We start from the raw sequence: 20,259 nt of genomic DNA, 5'->3' as shown, positions 1-20,259 counted from the left end.
CTCTTTTTTCTCGTTCAGTTTATTTCTGTTTTTTTTTGCTTAGGCTTCGCTCGTTCAATTCTTAGCCTCGTTATTGTGTATCATTTTCTTTCTTTATCTTTCTATGCCCTTCTCTCTGTTTATCTTACCATGTGTTTATGCCCCTCATTTGTGACTTACAGTCGCTTTTTTTAACTCTCCATTTTTCTCCCTTTCTTTCCCACGTGCTCCTCTTCACGGAGCCGAGTTTTTGGTTAACGCATGCACCTGGTGTAATTGAAAGTGACCTGGCCCAACTTTCGCGAAACCTTCTATGGCTCTGGTTTTTTGCAGATACCGAAGGTTTTTGCGGCCGCGTTTAGCAGTCTGCCTGTCTGAAAAAAAAAAAAACGTTTTCCATCGAAGGTTCTTCGTTTTACGCGATATCATTTCTTTTCCAGAATATATGCAGACAGACATACTCTGGTCTTTCCGGCCCTTGCCGCAGAGGAAACACTAGACTTTTAGCCGCGTGTGCACGCGTTATATTGTCTGTTATACTGCGCTGAGGTCACTGCAATTTGATAATTTAGCGCAGGTGCTCGGCGATGCTGTGTTGTGGCAGGTGCTCCAACACCGAAGACTACGCAAAACACCCTTGTGACCCCACGCCATATGCAAGGCTTCTCGAAAATCAACAAATTATTTCTCAACAGTGGAGCAATTTGAGCTCGGAGTAACGGAGGCGTTGTGGACAAAAAACCTTGGTGAGTATGTGTCAAGCCAAAGCGTAGCCATGCATTGTAAACTATAACAAAGGGGTCGGAAAGCGGACTTTTTGAAGATGAGGAAGAAAGAAAGTGGAAGAGGCATCTTATGTGCAGTTAGACAGGGGTATAGAAAATGGCAGTGGCGGTTAAGAGGATTGGTGTTGAGGTGTGGAGAAAAAAGAGGAGATGAGAGGATAAAGCATAGTATAACCATGTACAGTATAGCATGGCAATTGGTGCGAAAGAGAGGGAAGGTTGAACATGAGTTATGTGAAGGTTTGAAATAAGGAAATGAGGAGATAAGGCAAAATAGAAAGAAGTAAAGAGAAAAAGAATGACGAAAGCAAGAAGAAAGAAGATGATAATGAAAGAGCTCAATGTCCATTGACCAAGTTGTGGTGCCGGTTCACCAGCTCCGGTTTTCGCTCAGAGTTAGTCGGCTTAGAATTGTCTTGAATTCTTTCGCTGATATTGAGACAAAGTTCGGCACAGAGTTTTGAAGGAAATATTTGTGAGCACAATCAAAGGAGAGAAGTCAATGACAAATAAGGGCAGACTAGCTTAGTTATTTGTAAACATTCAAGGTCTTCCGGGGTCACAATACGACATTGAACATTTTCGTTTAACATTTTCTTCAAAGGGAATGCGCGTTTAGTTTTTGTTTGCTCCCTACAAAACTCTAAAGAATATATAAGTCTTGACACAATCAGGAGAAGGTATACACGAATCAAGAGGTCGTGGTCTGTGTGGTCTTCCTCGGCCAATTAGAGCTTTTCTCTGATATTGTGGTCCGCAGGCCTCGGCCATTATTCGAACGTGGCCCGCTTATCACCAGTGGGAACAATGCGGCGTAATGAATATGAGAGCCTTCCAGCATGGGCTTTCAAGCAATTAGTGATTGCTCCAGCAATCGAAGCGTAGAGTGGTTACATGAGGGAAGGTGTGGCGAGAGAGAGAGAGAGAGAGAAAAGCACTCGCGCAAAATTCAACTAGCTCACTGGACAGATATCTGGTACTTTGCGATGGATGCGCCACCCTTGCCAGTGCTTTTGGTGGAACCCGATGGTGTTTGACATTGAAAGTACGTTTTCATGCGCTTTATTTAACCAATTTGCAAAATATCGGTTTTATTTGCAAATCCTTCAAAACGTACATAAAAATAAAAAATTCACGGCTTGTCTTATCACATGTTAAGCCGTCTTGAACGTGAAAGTTTTACCGCTCAGTCATCTATCGCTCTTAACTTCACCTTGCTATTTTATTGTTTTTCTTCTTTTTGGCTTAATAATTGACCCATGTTTCTTTATTATTAACGTTCAGTTACTTTGAGTCAACTACCGGTTGCTTCTAGTTACGTTGAATTGTTTTACAGTAAACCCTAATGGTTCTTGCGTGAGAAAAATATTTTTAATTGTCTGCTTATTACGTTCATAACTTTTTAATGCAATTTATCTATTGATGAAACGTACAGAGATTTCGCCCGTACAATAAAACATAGTTTGGAAAAGCAAATGCGAACGTGGACACTAAAGGAAGCAAGTGAATCAGGACGAACTATCATAGTCAAATACAGCTCCTGATTTCGGACAGGACCTTATCGCTTTGAGACCACAAGCGTAATTAAAAAGAATTTCGCTGCCCCGAAAATTCCTCTGTCAAGATTTCCAACTGGTTGTGGTTGAAGAATGAAGGCACGTAAATAGAGTTAAATAAAGGGGAACTTGAAACCGACGTGTGAAGTAATTCGTTGTCTATTTAGCCCTAGTTTGTGGCCGCTGTTTGAACAAGATTGCTTTTTTTTTTTCAAAATATCTTTTCTCTTCAAACCAATAAATAGGTTCTATAAGAACTTCAAGCTTACGATTCAACAAGAAGCACAGTAATGACTATGTGGTTAAATATAAATTTCCTGGAAATTTTGCGTGATTTACCAGGTATGCCCTTTCATACCCAAAAGACAAATAAAACTATTATTAGCCGGGTTTTCTCTACAGGTCACCTAAATGTACACGTTGGTTTATATTGTTCTTCCCGCCCATGTCGAAAAGCACTGAAGCTATTTACTGGGAGAACATGTTTGCCACACCGGATGTTTCAGAAACACTTCTATTTAAGTACCCTCTCACCTAAGTAAAATTGGTAAACTTCCATATTTACTGAACGTCGTAAAACTCTTTGTCGCTTAGAACGGATCAACATTTGAAGTGGGAAGTAATAAGAACAAAAGAGGAAACTCAAGTGTCTTATTCTCTACTTTGTACGTTGTTTCCAATTTTATTTTCCGTGCTCTCAAGTTGTGAATAGATCTGCAGTGCCGGTTCTTCACACCATTCTTTGCTATAGGTCGTTCATAGTTTATTTTACAATCTGTGCTTCTGAAAAAATTGGTGCCCATCGACCAATCAAAATGCTACTTCGTGCACAACCATGTAGTGTGTTCATCGAGTATCGCTGGCGTAGCAGTGAATTTAAACATCCCCTAAAGGCCATTAGATAGTGAATTTCGTTTATTGCCACTGACGTCCGGAAAACATCTTGCTTCGTGTTTGTCCACTGCCAACTCAGTGCTGCATTGCAATACCTTCACGCATCTGTTCGTGGCTTGAGTTTATGAGGTCAAAACTGTCGATTGAATGTAAACGGGACGCCGGGGAGTGGTCAGACGAGATAAAAAACTCACATAATATTCATGGAGTGAATGATGATGCGTGGGGCAAAGCGTCCGTCAGCTCGTCCGTGCTTCCGTCATTTCGTTCGTTCTTGCTTCCGTCTGTCTGTCAGTTCATGCGTACGCCCGTGCAACGCCTCCTTTATTTCAATGTCAGTTCAAACGCGTGCTTCTCAACGAGAGCCGTCGATCCGCCCTAATTCAGGGAGTGGTCGTGATGCGGCGCTATATGGGGTGTCGCGCTGCTCGAGTCACACGTGCATCCGAGCGCTTTTTCCCGAAGATGCGATAGACGTGTTTCCCACAGCAATATTATACGTCAGTCAGATTTGTTCCTTCATGCTGGTTCTTTCTGGTTTGAGACAACGCCACCGCCGCGTCACAGAGCAGCGCACGCAGAAACGTTGCAGTGACGGTTCCCCATTGGTAGCCCGCATAGCGCCACCAATGGCAACACGCTATCTCAAAACACTGTATATTTCACTGAGCTAGCGTGACTGTCAATATTGTGAACACGAGGAATGCAAGACGCCGCCCCACGGATCTGTGCACAACTGAACAAAAAATTATTACTTTATATGATTTCCACCATGAGGCACTGCATGAGGGGCTACTCTCCTCCACGACCGCAAAGCGCACCCGTGGCTAGGTGATGGTAGAGAGCGGGAAAGGGCTAGGGGAGAGGGTAATAGTGAACAGCTGGATCGGGCGCATCTGGCTGGCAATAATAAATAAGAGGAGGCGTTAGTTGGTCCGTGCAACCGTCCATCCGTGCGACCGTCCGTGCGTCCATGCGCCCGTCTGTCTATCTAGTGAACACTACAAGCACCGCCACCTCGCATCTTTTCATCATATATTCATCATATAGAAGTACCATCATCTAGCGGACATTCTTAGGACTAAACTTGAGGTGGCTACTACTGCAAACAAGGGACGTACGACGCACGGCGTAAGGAGCTTCGCCTTTAAAAATGAAAAACATGGAAAGAGGAAATAGGGCACGGGAACGCCGTCCTATAACTACAGCGGAGATTGGCTAAGAAAGACTTCACATGTACCCTGCAAACCAGCTGGCGGTACTCCGAATCAGTCTGTTGGGGTTGTACTAAAAAAGCTTCTTAAACGAACCTCGATTCTCCAGAGAGGAGAGGTGGCTGACGGAGGGAGAAGCGGATTTATAAAAGGGCCCAGGAGAAACAAATTATCAACGGGGTAGTGCTTCAAATAGTAAAAGCAAAAAATGCTGCAGAGAGTGTAATAAAAAGTGGAAAGAAGAGGAAACGACCCAGGATTGCGTTCGTCATAAAATGGTACTAGCCACGCCCACAGGGGCGGCGCAAACGAGAAAAAAAGAACGAAAAGGATGCTTGTTACCCACGGGCACACCTTGAAAATTGTTTCCTAGGTGATGCTTCGCATGGCTTTGCCTGGAGGTGCACATAGCGTCACAATGTAGCGCTGCACGCATCATACGCAAATTGCGCTGAAAGTGGGATAACCGAAAAACCCTGGGTGAAAGAAATGAGGCACGTTAAAGGACCGAAGAGGAAGCGGAAATATTAAAGCATGCTAACTGCTCACGCAGTGTGCCATCATTATAGCATAATTTTTTCTATTCGACATTTCTGTTTTTGCTCGCGTTTGTGAATGTTTTTTCTTGTTATTTTTCCTATAATATTTCTTGAGGCATTGTTGTTTGTTTGTACAATAAAAGAAATTTTCTTCTGACTACGAGGAAGAGTGTGGTGTGTGTGGAAATAAACATAGTCATTTCAGGAAGCATCTCTTTGCTGTTGCTGATTTACTACTTCCGCGAAAAAGCGTAAAGAAGTCACAGCTTTGACGCAAAGGTGAAATAATGAATTCGACAGCAACAGATTGGAAGGCCACTCGAAGAATGGCAAGGAAATCGAAATGTGCTCCGCGTCGCTCCCGCACAAATGCCGCACGAAACGTACTCACAGGTATACAAATGAACGCGAATAAGCGTCTCAGTTGTTACTTTGCAGTTTTTTGGCAAACTGAGACTGTGCAACGAGTGCAGTCACATTTGGATGCCTGCTAAATAGAACAGAGTCAATCCGGTGAAAGACCAAGGTGCATGACTCTTCCCACCACAAGATAAACGCGCGCACGCGTAAGCGTCCACCCACCCCCCTCTCGCGATGCAAAGTACGTGCGTGAGATGAGAGCGCGTGTCGCAGCGTCGTCACAATCTGAATACGTGCGCTCATTGCGCCGTCTCGCTGGCAACGCCGAAAACGCCATAACTTCTCTTAGATGCCCATCACCAGAGTAAGTGGTAGATTTAAATAGCTTGCCATTTCAACATTTCAACATTGAAAGAGATGCTCCTTCGAGGCTCTGTAGCTAACATGTCGCACTCACAAGAAAGTGATCACACGTCCGAGTCCGCATGCCGGAGTTTTTTCCTGGATTATATTTCTCTCTTGCATATACATATATATAGATACGTATACAAATACGTTTATGACGCCGACGTTGATGCCGGCAGCAAAATCTAGCTGAGAGTTTTCATATATTTGCTATCTCTATAAAATGTAACTATTGCTCAAGGAAGGTGAGGACACTTGATTACGGCGGAGAAAAATAAGTATCTCAATTCAAAGCTGCTCGTTGATCGCTACAAGAGTGTACGTTTTCAGGGCTCAAAGAAGAAGCTTTCTCTAATTCGCTGGTTTTTCTTCAGCAGCTGGTTTTAAGTGTGAATACACTTTATAAGCGACCCCAAACCATCCACCGCCGTCGGCGGCGTCCGCAATCTTCTCTCTATCTTTAAAAGAAAGAGGACTTGGCGGGCCGTAGCGCGACGCTCTACCGAATAAGCCCAACACCACCTAGACTATTGTCAATAGTCTAGGTGGTGTTGATAAGCCACGGACGCGACGCTGATATCGGTGTCAGTAACGCGCCTTATACACCCTCCCCTTTCGCTCGCTCCTCCGCTCTCCTCGCTCGCTGCAGCTGCGCGCGCACCCCTCTCTCTCGCGCGCCCGCCTTCTCTCTCAGTCTCCCGTCGAGAGCAGGTCATGAGGGGGAGTAAAGTTAAAATCCGTTGGCATTCGCCAGTGAGTTAACGTAAACTCCCCCGTGTGATCAAATTGCGATTCCCAGGACCCATTACACCATAGAGGCACCATAGTGTGATTAATAAATATAATAGTGCGAAATAATAAATACCCCTTATAGAATCACCCCGTGTATTCGCACTTAACCATGTTCACCCTCGGAGAAAAGCTCTGGAGTTTTTAGCCTTTCTCAATGCCTTTGAATAGTGCGCTTGATGGCTCGGACGTTAATTTCGGTGCTACGCAATACGAAGCAATTGGGTGTAATTCGTTGCATCTTTTACTGGCCCTACGCGTAATAAAGAGGGCTGACGACGAAATGATTTTTTCACAGAACGCTTGTACTCTTGCCTCTGCATTTTCAAATTGCTTGCCTGCAAATCCTGGTAGCTACCGCTACCTTTTTGCGGTGATTCTTGAGGACACACCTAAGGCTGTTCCTGGCGTGCAACTGTCACGTCGGGTTGCGTCAAGGAAACGTGGATACGCGTCAAGTGCAACGGGAGAGTGAGGCAACCAATTCTTACTCAGAGGACCTCGACTCATCGGATGATAACTTCAAGGTTGTCATGATTTGACCTGAAAAACGAAGACTGCTCTGGACGACATCGTCGGTAAGTGTTTCCACGGTCAAGACTGCACCACGTCGCTGGCCACACACCATGCCTTTCATGCCTTATACGTTGCATCCAACTTGCGAATCCTTAACAGGCAAGTTTCCTCTCCGCTTTTCGAGGAAACCACGCCAAATGAGATCAAAGACGTCAGGATCAATGCATGGACGAATGTCCTTGCCGTAGACGTTACGAACTGTAGCGCACTTCAAAGCCTTCTGAACAGAACAGTAATCGGCAATGTAAAAGTTCATCCAATGGTCGCTACAGGTTATAACAGCCCTGTATGCATAATGTATGATGTAGACCTTTCTCTCCCAGCCCAGAACCTGCCAATATGAATAAAGCTAGCTACAGAAAGCACTCACAACACGCACATGGCCAGACTTGGCCACTCACGTTACTCGAGGCTTGTGTCCGAGAGAGACATCTTTCCCTCGTAGTCAGTGTGCCACGGTCGCCACGCAGTACGTGCATACGTACTAAAGCAACTGCAATGCTACAAGTGTTTAAAGATAAGACACGTAGGAAGTGTCTGTGAGAAGAATGTTGTGTGGCCGCAACGCGCTGAACCTCATTCAAAAGACGCCTGCGGTGTCATTGTGCTACGATGTCTAAACTGCTACGGGTCTCATAAAGCCTCACCCGAAGATTGCGCGTGGGTGCGGAAGAGCACGCGGTACTGAAGCATATGGTGCGGCACAATTGAATGGACAGGGAAGCTGCCGCTACACTTCGCCAGCGACGACGTCGAGGATGTACTCTAGTTTGCTTTTACGAAAAAGGACAATCTCAAGAATGTCATGAATATAACGCGGTTGTCTTTTGACAGTCATTTTTCTTGTTATTCAGTTGCTTTTCTGAATGACGGATGTTTACTGACAGAAAATTTGCACACAAAACATATTTATATTTTAGTTTCTAAAGTTGTTTAGGCATTGATAAATGTTTAGCCCATTTTAGCACGTTTTCAAGTATTTTTTAGGCTAACGCTGTTCAACACACATTGTATAGATTCACAGAGGTCCCAAGTTTTCAGAAGGGGCCATTCACGTCCTCATGAGGCGTCAGACACAATAACCGACTCTTTGTGAGAACTGAAAAAAAAGATGTTTAAGTTGTTTGAGTCTATAGGTGTCATTCCTAATTTTTAAGTCCTAGAATTCTTGCAGCTCTATTGGTGCATTAGGCTCTGAGTAACTCCTGACGAATAGAGGTTTCAGACATATCGAGAAAGTGTATCACTAAACTTCGAAGCAATGAACACATACGAACAGGAGCAATAGTGCTGCCGTTTTTTTTCATTCTGCGTCTGCCTCACCCTATGCCTGAAGTTTAGTTTTGGTAAGCCCTAAGCTAACAATAAAAACCACTAGGAAAGAAAAGGACATCGCTGTCTTGACAGTAACCATGATGAATAAATTGTGTTAGGTCTTTGATCTCCCAATTCAAAAGAATGCAAGGCGTGAGGTCGTAGTAACAAATTTTTGAAGCTACAGCAGCACCTCGATGCTTGAAATAGCAGAAAAAATCATACACGTGCACTTTATTTACTGTTTAAGCCTTCGTTAACCCTGTCGCAATCACATTCTGCCCCTAAGGGCTAGACCACCGCATTTTTAAGCGCCCGCTTTAGCAGCGCTGTATGGAAAGCAAAATGCAACATCACTTAATTCCATGCTATTATTCTTTGGGGGAGTTGACTCGTAGAATAAAAGTCGATTCATTTGTATTTTATATTGGTTGGTTTGGTTTCTTGAATTTTGTTAGGCACAATCATATGAAGATATGTACCATGTCACCAGGAAGAGCATATTGGGTGTGGTTTGAACTTTTAAACCAAAGGGTAGCTTTGGCCAGGTAAAAAGGCAAATGAATCTTTAGGTTACAACAAACAAAAACATTTTGACTATTCATGAGCGTGAATTTCACAGTGAGAGATTATAGAAAAAAAATTTCGACAGAATAGGAAAGAGGTTAGGCCAACTAAATCAAGCGTCTGCACTTGCAAACTTTGAACTATTATTCCAACTTCCTTCGATAGTTATGGCTTTGGCTTTCATTTTGTTCAAGGATACATCGCTAATCACATCGAACATTTGAGACATTTCTTGGTTAGTTTTACCTAAGAAGTACTTGTAAAGAAAAAAAAGACGGCAACGTTTCCTTCTTTGTGCGATCGTGAAACATACAATGAGATTTTTTTTATGAATGACACCACGTGAAAAAAGGAACTTTTAACTCATTTGGTCGACAGAGTGCTAAGGCACCGATGCCTTCGGAGAACAGCCTGGCTTCTTCACCTTCAGTAGCTTTCTGCTATACGCACGACGAATCATGGACAGAAGCTCCAGTTTGTACTCTTCTTCTGGTCTGTGAAATTGGGCTCCAGTCATAGAACTTCAGCGACGTCGCCAGGAAGATGAAGGCTCTAAGAAACATTGACACCGCATGACCCCCTTCCTCCAACACGCTTAAACACCTCCAACACACTGTCGTAGCGGGCGCAACTGGGTCACCCGGCAGAGCTTGGTTATCAGGTCTGCCAGGCGTACCTGTTTTTTGAGCAGATTCACAGCGATAGGAGACTCAAACAAGCTGTCCAGTTGTACGCTGACGTATTTCAGATGAATCCGCCGATGCCAGTTTAACACGGAAAACCTTCAACAACTTTTTCCTGTGACTGAAGGAACTCACGGAGCTACTAGAGGGCGGTAGTGCGTCTTCGGGAAGGATATATTTCTACAGATGCGAAAATTTAACGATTGCGCTCTGCGTGTTCTACGGGCGATGAGGGCTACACTGTGAAAAGGGTCTTGACGAATATAGTGTAACGGTACTTGCTTGTGTGAGTTGGTAGCTATTCATTGTTACCTTAATGAGCACTGCTTAAATGACGAACACTTGGGATGAAGGGCTAGAAGTCCTTCATCGGAAGTGTTCGTCTTTTACGCAGTGCGCAATAAGGTAACAATGAATAGTGTAATGGCCCGTTGCACAGAAAATGTAGTCAACGAGAGTCACTAATTGGCCTTAGTGATATAAATATTGTTTTGGGTTTGCACAGTTACCACGTGCCCTAATGGTCTACCAACATACCCACTCTCGATCCCTTTGGTAGTATTACTGCCTTTAACAATTTTTATAATTTTACACGCACAACCAGAAACACTGGATTAACGGCAAAATTCGTTAAAACCATATTTTCTAAATATAATTCAAGGCCACTTATCGTTTCATTTATCGGCTATATTCTTATGAAAACGCAAACCATATTGTCCGTTGTTGCGAAGAAATGCCCCCGACAACAATGCCTTTTGGGAAATATTTGTCTCCCCGTGAGTCATCATGCACTTTTAAAACAAGTGATATGACTCAGTCAACAGAAATGACACGTCCTGTAAGTTAAACACCATTGCTGCGAAGGCCATGCGAAATTGTTTTGCCGCAGTGCATATGCGAAAAGCGAAAATGATATTTTTTCTTGCCTCACAGTCTGGATGCCTTGTATACTAACTTCATTTTTTGTCGTCATGTCATGCAAATCTTTGGAATTAAGCCTCGCTATTTTCTATTTTAGCGTATCTAATATAGTTTGAAAAATACTTTGAATGAACTGGTTTTCAGGCAAGATCATGTGAAAGATCGCTGTGCCGACGATTTCACTCAGCGAAAAATGCGAACAACAAAAAAGGAAAGCAAGCATAATAGAATTGAAAATAGTTCTTTTAAGGGCTTCTTTCTTTATCACAATATCAATGAGAAGTACATCTGTTGTGTTCATTTTCATTCATACTCTGCCAACCCGTAGTTTGCAAAATGGAGCCAAAAATAAAATGACATTAAATTATATAAGGGCACAATAACAATGATTTCGTCAAAATGGGTTGTAGAGCGCCAGAGCACCGAGGCTCTTGAACACATAGCAAACCAAAAAGGGTGAGGAAATTGATGCAGAGAGTACGAAAGCAATCAAGCACGCGTTTAAAAGAGATAGAGTAGAAAAGATGCACTGAAATAGAACGACGGTAAGAAAGCAAAAGCGCGGAAAGACCGACCATTGGTGAAGGATTCGTTTATATTTTCCTTTTTTCTCACATGCAGTTTGAAAACTCGCGGCAGATTGGTGCTTTTAGGTGTTTTTCGTCAATGTATTTATTCCTATTACAAAAATAATTATTTTGCTACTGCCATATGTCGCCTTTTACTTGTTAGTTAAACAAAAAACACCTTTCTTTTTCCTTCTTTTTGTGTTTTCTTTTTTTTTCCTTTTTTCGTCACAGCAATTTTTGTCATTTTCCACTGTGTTGTTCTTCAATGAATAACATTTATTTCTCAAATTTCATAAAGCAATTTCCCACCACAGATAATCGTGATGGTTTATGCCTTATATATATATATTTATATATATATATATATATATATTCTTTCAATTGCCTATTTGACCATCTTCTCGTCGTCTCGGGTTTGGGTCATGAGGAAAAGATTTAAAAGCATCTTCTTTATTATTGTCTTCTCACATTTCTAATTTGCATTATATAGGTGTTTTAATAAAAACCCATTGTGTGCTCCAGTTTCGCCAATAATCACACCACTTCCGCCATCGCTACTTTGTCTGGCTTGCACTCATGAAAATTCGGGAAAAAATAAAAAGAAGGGCATTCAAATATGACTAAGCACACAGAAAATAAAGTGAAATTTTAATTTGCTGGCTGGCGAAGAAGAGGTCACATTTCTAGGCCGTATGCACCCGGTGTGCTTAGCGTCTGAAGCAATAACTGAAAAGTAATGGTGCTCAGTGCGACTGGCAGCGGTGATAAGAGGTTCAGTGAAATCCAGTTAAACCCATAACTTCACTTCAACTTACTTTTGCTTGAATAGAAGTTTCTCAAAACGAGCTGAGCTATTTTGTTAGAGATTTTGCCGAAATTCTTACGGCAATGGTTGAGCGTATTGTCATAACCGAATCGTCAGGGTTAGTATGGATATGGGCATTGTAGACCTCACGTAAACAGACTTACGTCCTGTTTAACTACAATATATGACCTTCTTGTCTTCTTCGTAACCGTAGGTGTGTCAAGGTGCACTTTAGGTCTAAGTAGGTACTCTACAGGTGAACACACTCTTGATGCAGCCTTATATTTGGAGGGCAGCAGCAATAAAGCGACTTAATCTTGTGCACGACCTTTTTGCAGTTATAGATTCTAGATGGTGCGAAGCAACCAGGGCGAGGTGTCCATTATCTGCCATGAGATTATCTGTGGCTACGTGCGAAGTCATAAGAATACCTTCTGCAATGGGTATTGCTGCCCTGTAGACGCAAGTTTCGGAATACCAAGGCACGTCCTGAGAGCTTGACTGGAGCCCCTAGCGTACAGGCAAAATTGTTTTGCAGGTATTTTCCGTCACGGGAAGACCGTATCTCGCTAAGTCAAATATTAAGGCATTTGTAGAGCGGTAGTATTCACTCTAAGTACTACTTGACTTTCCACCCAGAAACTTTGGAACGTGCGCTATGGTAACCAGCCATTGTACAAAAATAGTATGAAAGATGTGGCATGCCTCTCGCTCAATGATTTTGCTTAAAAAGCAGTTCTTCCGGTCATGAGTGACTGCTTGCTCATCGATTCTTATTGTATATTACCTCTCTTGCATGTAAATGTGACACGTCAACACATCTTTGGGGACAGTTCTAAACTTAGTTTTTTTTTTAAGTACAGCGTGGTGAGGCTAGGTGACCTCTGTATCCTGACTCGTACTTGTCGGCCTATCAGAGCAAATGTTTAGATCCAAAGACCTTCTGCAAATATAGTCACATAGAATGTCTCGGCTAGACATTTGATGATGCCAGTGAGCAGAAGATTATATAGCATCGCACTTAATGTGCCACCTTTTGGAACACTTTTTTCTGTTTTGTGGTAAGATGTGGCACGGTCCTCTACATACGCGAACAAAAAAAAAACCAGCCTCTGTTCTAGTAGAATAAAAAAACAGCATTCACAGACCTGAAATAATACATGAGCCTATCGATTTCCAGCTAACCAACATAAGCTGTTCCATCTGTATTTGCCAAACTCAGTAGTCCTTTACGTCTCGGTATGCCATATTTTACAATTACTCTTAGTTGACGCCAAATTTATTGACCGCAATGGGTTTTATGGAAACCATGGTATGCAAGTATGTACAACATTTTTGAGTGAATACAAGTCAATACTCGTATAATAATATGACACTTGAGTTAACATCTACCTACAAGTACCTCGGTCTCCACTTTCAATCGAATCTATCTTGGCACCATCATATAGAAGTCACTCTTGCAGCTGCTAACTGGTCTCGCGGGTTACTGAAACGAAATCTTAAACAGGCTCCATCGCAGTTAAAAAAACTTGCTTTTACCAGTTTAATTCGCCCTAATATAGAATATGCCAGTGCCATTTGGGATCCTCATCAAGCCTACATCGTATCGAATATTGAATCTTTGTAAAACCGAGCTGCTCGTTTCATTTACTCAGATTATTCTACCTATTCCAGCGTAACTAACTTAAACAACCGTGCTGAGCTAGAGGATTTGGCCATTCGTCGGAAATGTGCACGCCTATCACTTTTACACAAACTTTACAATCACCCATCATTACATGACAGTTTCTTAGAACCTGCCTGTTCCATCTTTTCCCGCCGTGATCATCCTAACAAAGTGAAACGCCCGCTATCTCGCACACTTCGTTTCGCTCCGTCATTCATCCCGCGCACTATTATTGAGTGGAACAGTTTGCCTGCACATATTGCCACCGAGAAAGACTCGGTAAAGTTTTCAGAGCTCATGCGCACTACGGTGACTAACTAAATATTTTTTGCTTTTGTTGTTTTGTTTTCTTTCGTTTTTTTAACTATTGTATAACGCCATGCAATTGCTGCCCGTATTCATGGTTTGCGCTTTGTTGCGGTTGTCAGGTTGCACTGTATCTTGCTGTAAACCATGTTATATTGCCCCCCCCCCCCCTATGTAATACCCTCTTCTAGAGGGCCTTTAGGGGTAACCTGAATAAATAAATAAACATTTTTGAGTGACACCATCTAACCAAGGAGGCTGAATATTTTAGGAGGAAGACACACGCACGCTCACGCACAGAGAGAGAGAGACAGAAAGAGAGAGAGAGAAAGTTATGTGCATGACATGTACCCACGAACTTTGCTTTTAGATACGTGTGTCTTTCAAGCTATGTGCAAAAGTGTCCTCACTTGAAAGTTCGCTAAACGAGGTGACAGGGAGTGAAAACAGGTATACACTTATGTTAAAAAAAAGATCCAAAGCTGTGCCTTGAGGCACAATAAAGCGCTACCTGGAGGCGTGAAAGCCTTCATTAACAGCGTCCCCCGATCGATGCGCGCTTCAGCCACTGGCGTGATGACAGGATAAGTGTGTACACAGACAGCGAGCAGTCGCGCCAGGTGCGCCAACTGTCGCCGGAGGGGCTAGCTGCCAGAGACGGGTCAGGAGTTTTGATGTCCCTGTAAAGGCCGAGAAACTGTACCGATCCCTCGTCGACGACTACCCTGGCTCGACAGAGCCCATGAAACAGAGAGCAGGATGCAAAGTTGTGGATTAAGTAACAATTTCTCAAAAAACTGGGCTAAAGGAGCATTTGACGAGTGTGATTAATGTAGACATCCGAATAGGACAAACGCGGCTGTGAAGGTAATGTAAGCTCTGATTTACTAGAACTCAATCACCGCGTGACAATCATGTTTTCAAGTACTCTCGGTTGGGTACTTCATTTATTTTAAGCCCTCCATTAGGCATAGCTTTTTCGGGTACCGAAAACGTGCATGCATTTTTTGCCCCGTGATATCCGGGGTCCTACGTCTGTGATGAGTGACGTGCGCAAGTGTTCAGGGGACTTGACCATGTCGAGATGGAGAGGAATATGACGGCGATGAAACTGGCAGGAGTAACGAAGCATAATTGGGTAACGAAAAACAGTCGCCAATCAAAAAAGCCACAGAGACCCCGATGAAAAAAAAAGTAAAAATGATAGGCACGAGAGGAGTGGCGTGAAAGAAGGTCCAGGTTACTCGGTGGTCGGGTTCTGGACCCGTGCCTAGGTGAACAGTTGAGCCCGGAGAGACCTGCCACGTACGTGCGAGCCATTGGAACGCGTCTGTTATGGCGTCTTGCTGCGAGGTGTTCTGTGCCCGTCAACATGCTGACCTGTGGAGCCTCGGGCGCAAACTTTGGCGTTCGTGTCCGTCCTGGACTCGGCTACGGTGTTGATGTTTCTTCTTCTTCTTCTACTGGCAGCCTGAGAAAGCCTTTTCGACCAGTGGTCTATGCATCGACTCCACAACTGGTGAACCACTGTGGACCTTGCTGAGGCCACTGTTTGCACCTCGTCTTTCTGCTACAACAAGGAAGTGCAAGTTTAGGACTGATTTCCTGTTTTGTTTGTGTGTAGGGTCAAGTTCGGCTCAGTGAGAGGTGTGCTATTGCTTAGTACACGCAATAAACGTGTTCAAACGGCCTTATATTTTTCGTATATGTCTGTAGGGCTGTCTCGGACACCCATCTGCATTAAAATATAACAACTTAAAGCCATAATATGACGATTATAACTGGCGTAGTGGAACGCTCCAGAAATTTGGGTTATCTTTTTTTGTATTGTTTAACTTGCATTGACATCGCACTGTACACGGGCCTGTAAGATTTCTTATCCAGGAAAATACGTCTGCCGAGGCTAGAATCAGTTTTTTTTTGTGTGTGTATTGAGTATAGCAGTAAATGGTAGTGAGCTCCATGAATTTCCTTCCGGCATTCTGAATATTCAGAAAGTCTTGTACAAAAAGTGAAACCAGTAGAAAATGGATGGTAGCATGGTTAATGTTGGTGAGCTATCTTAACGCTATAGAACCAACTTGTGACATTTGAATGTGGCTTTACTTCGGCAAAATGCTAATGAACATTCAGAGTAATAATGAACATTAACCGTGTTAGCTCATTGAAAATGCAGATGGTTTTCTTGTGAGCAGCTAAGATTGTTATGGCACCTGATATCATAGACTTAAACCAGGCGCTCCTTCCTGCGTGGCCTCTGAGATTATCTTCGACATTGTGATGGAAAGCAAAGTTGACCAGAGCAGTACTCCGAGGCACGCAAATACGGATGTATGAGCGTCGCTCCCACACACCTCACTCAAGATAGGGGTTGCGTCAAATTTTTCCGTGTAGTGATAGTAAAAATATTGCAAAGGAACCTGGCGGCATTCATCTACATTAGGTCGACAAATTTTATCTTGCAAAGAAAGTATAATGTGTGTATATATGAGATATATAGCCTAGACCAGCCGAGTAGAACATGACGTCCTGTCACTTGTCTTTTTTAACGTGGAATATACCACAGTTGCTAATGACAATTTACATGAACGAATAGGTCACGTATAAATAGAAGAGAAAGAGGAGAAGGTAAAGAAAGGGGAGGAAGGATAGCCAGTTCTCAGACCAGCTGGTTATCGTTCATTTTGTATAAATAGCCAGGACATTAGCATCGGCAGGTTGCGCTATTGTAAAAAAGCGTGCTCAGAAATACAACCCATGTGCGTGGCTAATGTTCACGAAATTCAGCTATCGTAGGACACCTTAAGATAGCCATCATCTGTAGAGATGAAAAACTTTTTGCGTAACGGTATTGATCCAAGCACGTAGTATACATAATTTTAATTTATGGGAAAGCTCATTGCTACTACTAGCTTGGCGTTTGCCTACTGTAAGCAGATAAGCAGCCCGGGCTACGAAATAGGATACACCCGAAATTTTAACACCGCAGGCAATGATGATAACACAATAAAACATACACCTACAGGTTGATAAACTAGAGAGAGGAAACAGAAAGGAAATGTGAGCGGATTCACTAAAACAGAAACATCAGCACCATGATGCGTTGGACCACATGAGGACGCGTTGACGTGGTTCAGAAATTATTCGGCTGACATTTAGATAATTTTTCGCAACACGGCTCAGGTGTCTCAAAAGAGGGACACTTGCGAACAATAAGAGTAGAGGACCCAGCTGCGTTGGCGACAGGTGCTTTTGGCCATACTACTTTTCACGTGTACTGGTCGATGTGCTCGCTGTGAAATCGACAGTTATTGCACCGATTTCACGTATGTATATCAAGCTCGTTTAAGTCGCTTCGATCCATAATTCTTGTTTGCAGACAGAGCAGCTATCCACGCTGTCATGTTGGTCTGGCCTAACTGCTTTCCTGCTAATGTTGCCACCCACTGTTTTTACTTTCACCGCATCTGTCATGGTAACGAAAGTCTATTGAAGCTTTATTCATCATTTTTGTATTGTAGAGTGACTTGCTGGCGAGACAGTGATCCTCCCGTGGCAATCCTAGCCACGGGAGGATCACTAGCGTTTTCCTTTTTTTTTTTCATTTCGCATGAATTTGTGTTCACTGCTCATTCCCCTTGTTTTCAATCTTTAAGTACGATATAATCTTTCTTGGGGACCTTCGAGACAAAAATTTTGGTCTCTCTGTCTGTCTGTCTGTCTGTCTGTATGTTTGTCTGTCTGTACATTTGTCTGTTTGCCTGCCCTTAACGGTACCCTGAACGGAACTAAACAATACTCTAAACGGCCGACCCCATCCACAGCGCCCACGAATATTGCTCAAGGTTCAGCACGCATGCTTGTGTGATTTTCAATTAAAAGGCAGTTATTGCGCATATCTGAGGCACTATAACAACACGTAAATATTATGTATGTGTGTCTTTTACTAAAAAAGGCGTACATAAGTAATTATAAGGGCCGTAGCGTTTATCACGTTGCACTGACCAAGCAACGCTTGCACGAAAAGGCAAGTGTTTGCAACGCTTTCCTAAGGTCACACGCTGGTGGCACCTACCCGTAGCCTTGCGTTTTACACCTTATCACCTCCTAGACAGGCGCGCACGGAGCACGCGCTTCGTTTTTCAAGATAACTGCCAGATAGCGCTCATATCTCACGTGTGACGTGACTTGATGCGGTCGTTTGCCTCCGCTGCATGCTCGAGGCACTCTAACGCAGCGCCTCAAGAATACCATTCACCAATTTTTTTTTTGCGCAGAACATCAAATGAACGGTTTTTTTCCTCTCTCCAGACGCAAGACTATTGTTTTTCGACGACATTTGCAGAGTACCATGCAGATACGGCGCCATTTTTTTTTCTTTCATGCCTTTCCTATAGAATTGAGTGGCAAACCACACGTAATACTAGGTAATATAGCTGTGTTTCCCTCTCGTATCTCTTTTTTTCTTTAATTTCTGTATCACATAGCATGAATGTCTTTCAACAGGCGTGTGATTTTGTATCGAAGCCTAATATATCGTTGCATCTCAGGTGGCAACTCATTCTCTTTTTGTATTGTTCAAGTCACACTCTGTTTCGAGGGTGGTTGCCGTCTAAATGTTTTTGGCACGACACGTGCGCAGCTGCTGCGGATTGTTACGAGCGGGAGGAACTAAATTATTCGACGGAGTTCTCTTTATGTTTTCTGGCCCATACCAACTAATTTTGCTATCAAAGCTTTAAATGATGGCGTGAAGAGAGAAACGCCCTTTAAGCTAGCGCGTGCGCTCGCAGAGTGCACTTATGTTCATGCCTGAATATGTTCCACAACACAAGACCACACGTAATTTGGAGACGCTGTCTTTTAGCAAAGGATTTGCGCGGCCTACGTTAAAGGACTTTCCAGCACTACTTTCTCTTTGTATATTTATTTACATATTTAATTCTCTATCAAAAATATATTACATAACTTTTTATTACATTTTTGGTATACGGTGGTCAAATTTTCTAGAGCGCTTGGGTCTGCATTGGCGAAGTGTTTGCACGTTCTGAACTTGTGATGCATATGACACAAAAATATTTTAATATTCGGCATTCAGCAGCATTTGGACAGCCTTTTGCTTTGGCGCTGACATCTTATTTCAGGCATACGTTAGCAAAACACGTTAAAAGATTAAGTTCCATCACGCACAGTTAAAATGTAATCAGTGATAAAAAGAGAAAAGACATTCATTTTGTGCAGGGGCAACTGTATTAAGACGAGGTGACAAAGAGGCATTCACCCAGTCACAGTATAGTTTAATCGATTGATTCAGTTTACTACGTAATGTCAATTCATGTTCTTGCAAATGAGTGGCGCTAATAGTGCACGAAAAGGAATATTTTGTCAATGTTAATTGCTTGTTTTTTTTAATATGATCTTAAAGGTTTCGTGATCATATATCTATTTCTTATAGCATCCTGGTTATGGCCACTATCGTGTGAACGTTGGAAGTGAGTGCGCTTGAAAAGTTTTCATAGCTACACGTTTTCGGACCTAACCAGCTTTCTTCGCGCGTTTCTGAACTGTATACAATCCTGTTCAATCGCATAATGCAAGCTTCAGGGCTGACTAATTGCACCTCACTAACGTGTTTTTCGAGCAAATGAAAACAATGCTTTCGAAGGAGCCAAGATAACGTTCACCATACAAAACGCAGAAAAAAGATGTCTTTAATTACTACATTCTTCAGTTGAAACGGATTGGAAGCACTTGTGTTTAGATTCACGAGTCAAGGATTGAAGACCCTTACTGCAACAAGAAAAAAAAAATTAACGAAGCTGTGGATATATGGAACGGCACAAAGAGAGCAATAAGTGCTGGCACAGGAAAAGCCATATTTAGGTGAGATACTTTGAGAGGACGAAAACTACTTGCAACAAGTTTCGCAAAGTTACTGCGAGTCGCCGAAGTTCCCATTGATTGCAATGGTCATTACGAATCGCCGCTTGACCAGCACGGGTAGTGAGGAACAAAAGAGCCAATATGGGCTCGTTCAGAGCGAACGAGCGATTCGGACACTGTTCCATGGAAGCTGTCGCCTTTCCATGGCAGCCTCAATCCACTGCCATGGTTCGTGAGCAGTTCGTGCCACGCCATTGGCAGTTAACTTCTCTCCCATCCGTCCTCATTATTCGAATCCACAAGTGTGCGTGCAATTTTATCTGGCTTGCATTCAGTGCCAGCTTATGCGAAGAAGTGGGAAGACAAAACTCTTTTATTTCTTTTGTTCGTCGTCTTTAGGGAAAATGCTCAGTATCACCATCTTTTCAAGTTTGTCTTCGTAAAAATT

The sequence above is a fragment of the Rhipicephalus microplus genome, chromosome 4 (genome assembly GCF_043290135.1).
Source record: "Rhipicephalus microplus isolate Deutch F79 chromosome 4, USDA_Rmic, whole genome shotgun sequence".
Classification (NCBI taxonomy): Eukaryota; Metazoa; Arthropoda; class Arachnida; order Ixodida; family Ixodidae; genus Rhipicephalus; species Rhipicephalus microplus.
The sequence above is the reverse complement of the archived record's forward strand: the minus strand, read 5'-3'. Positions refer to the sequence as shown.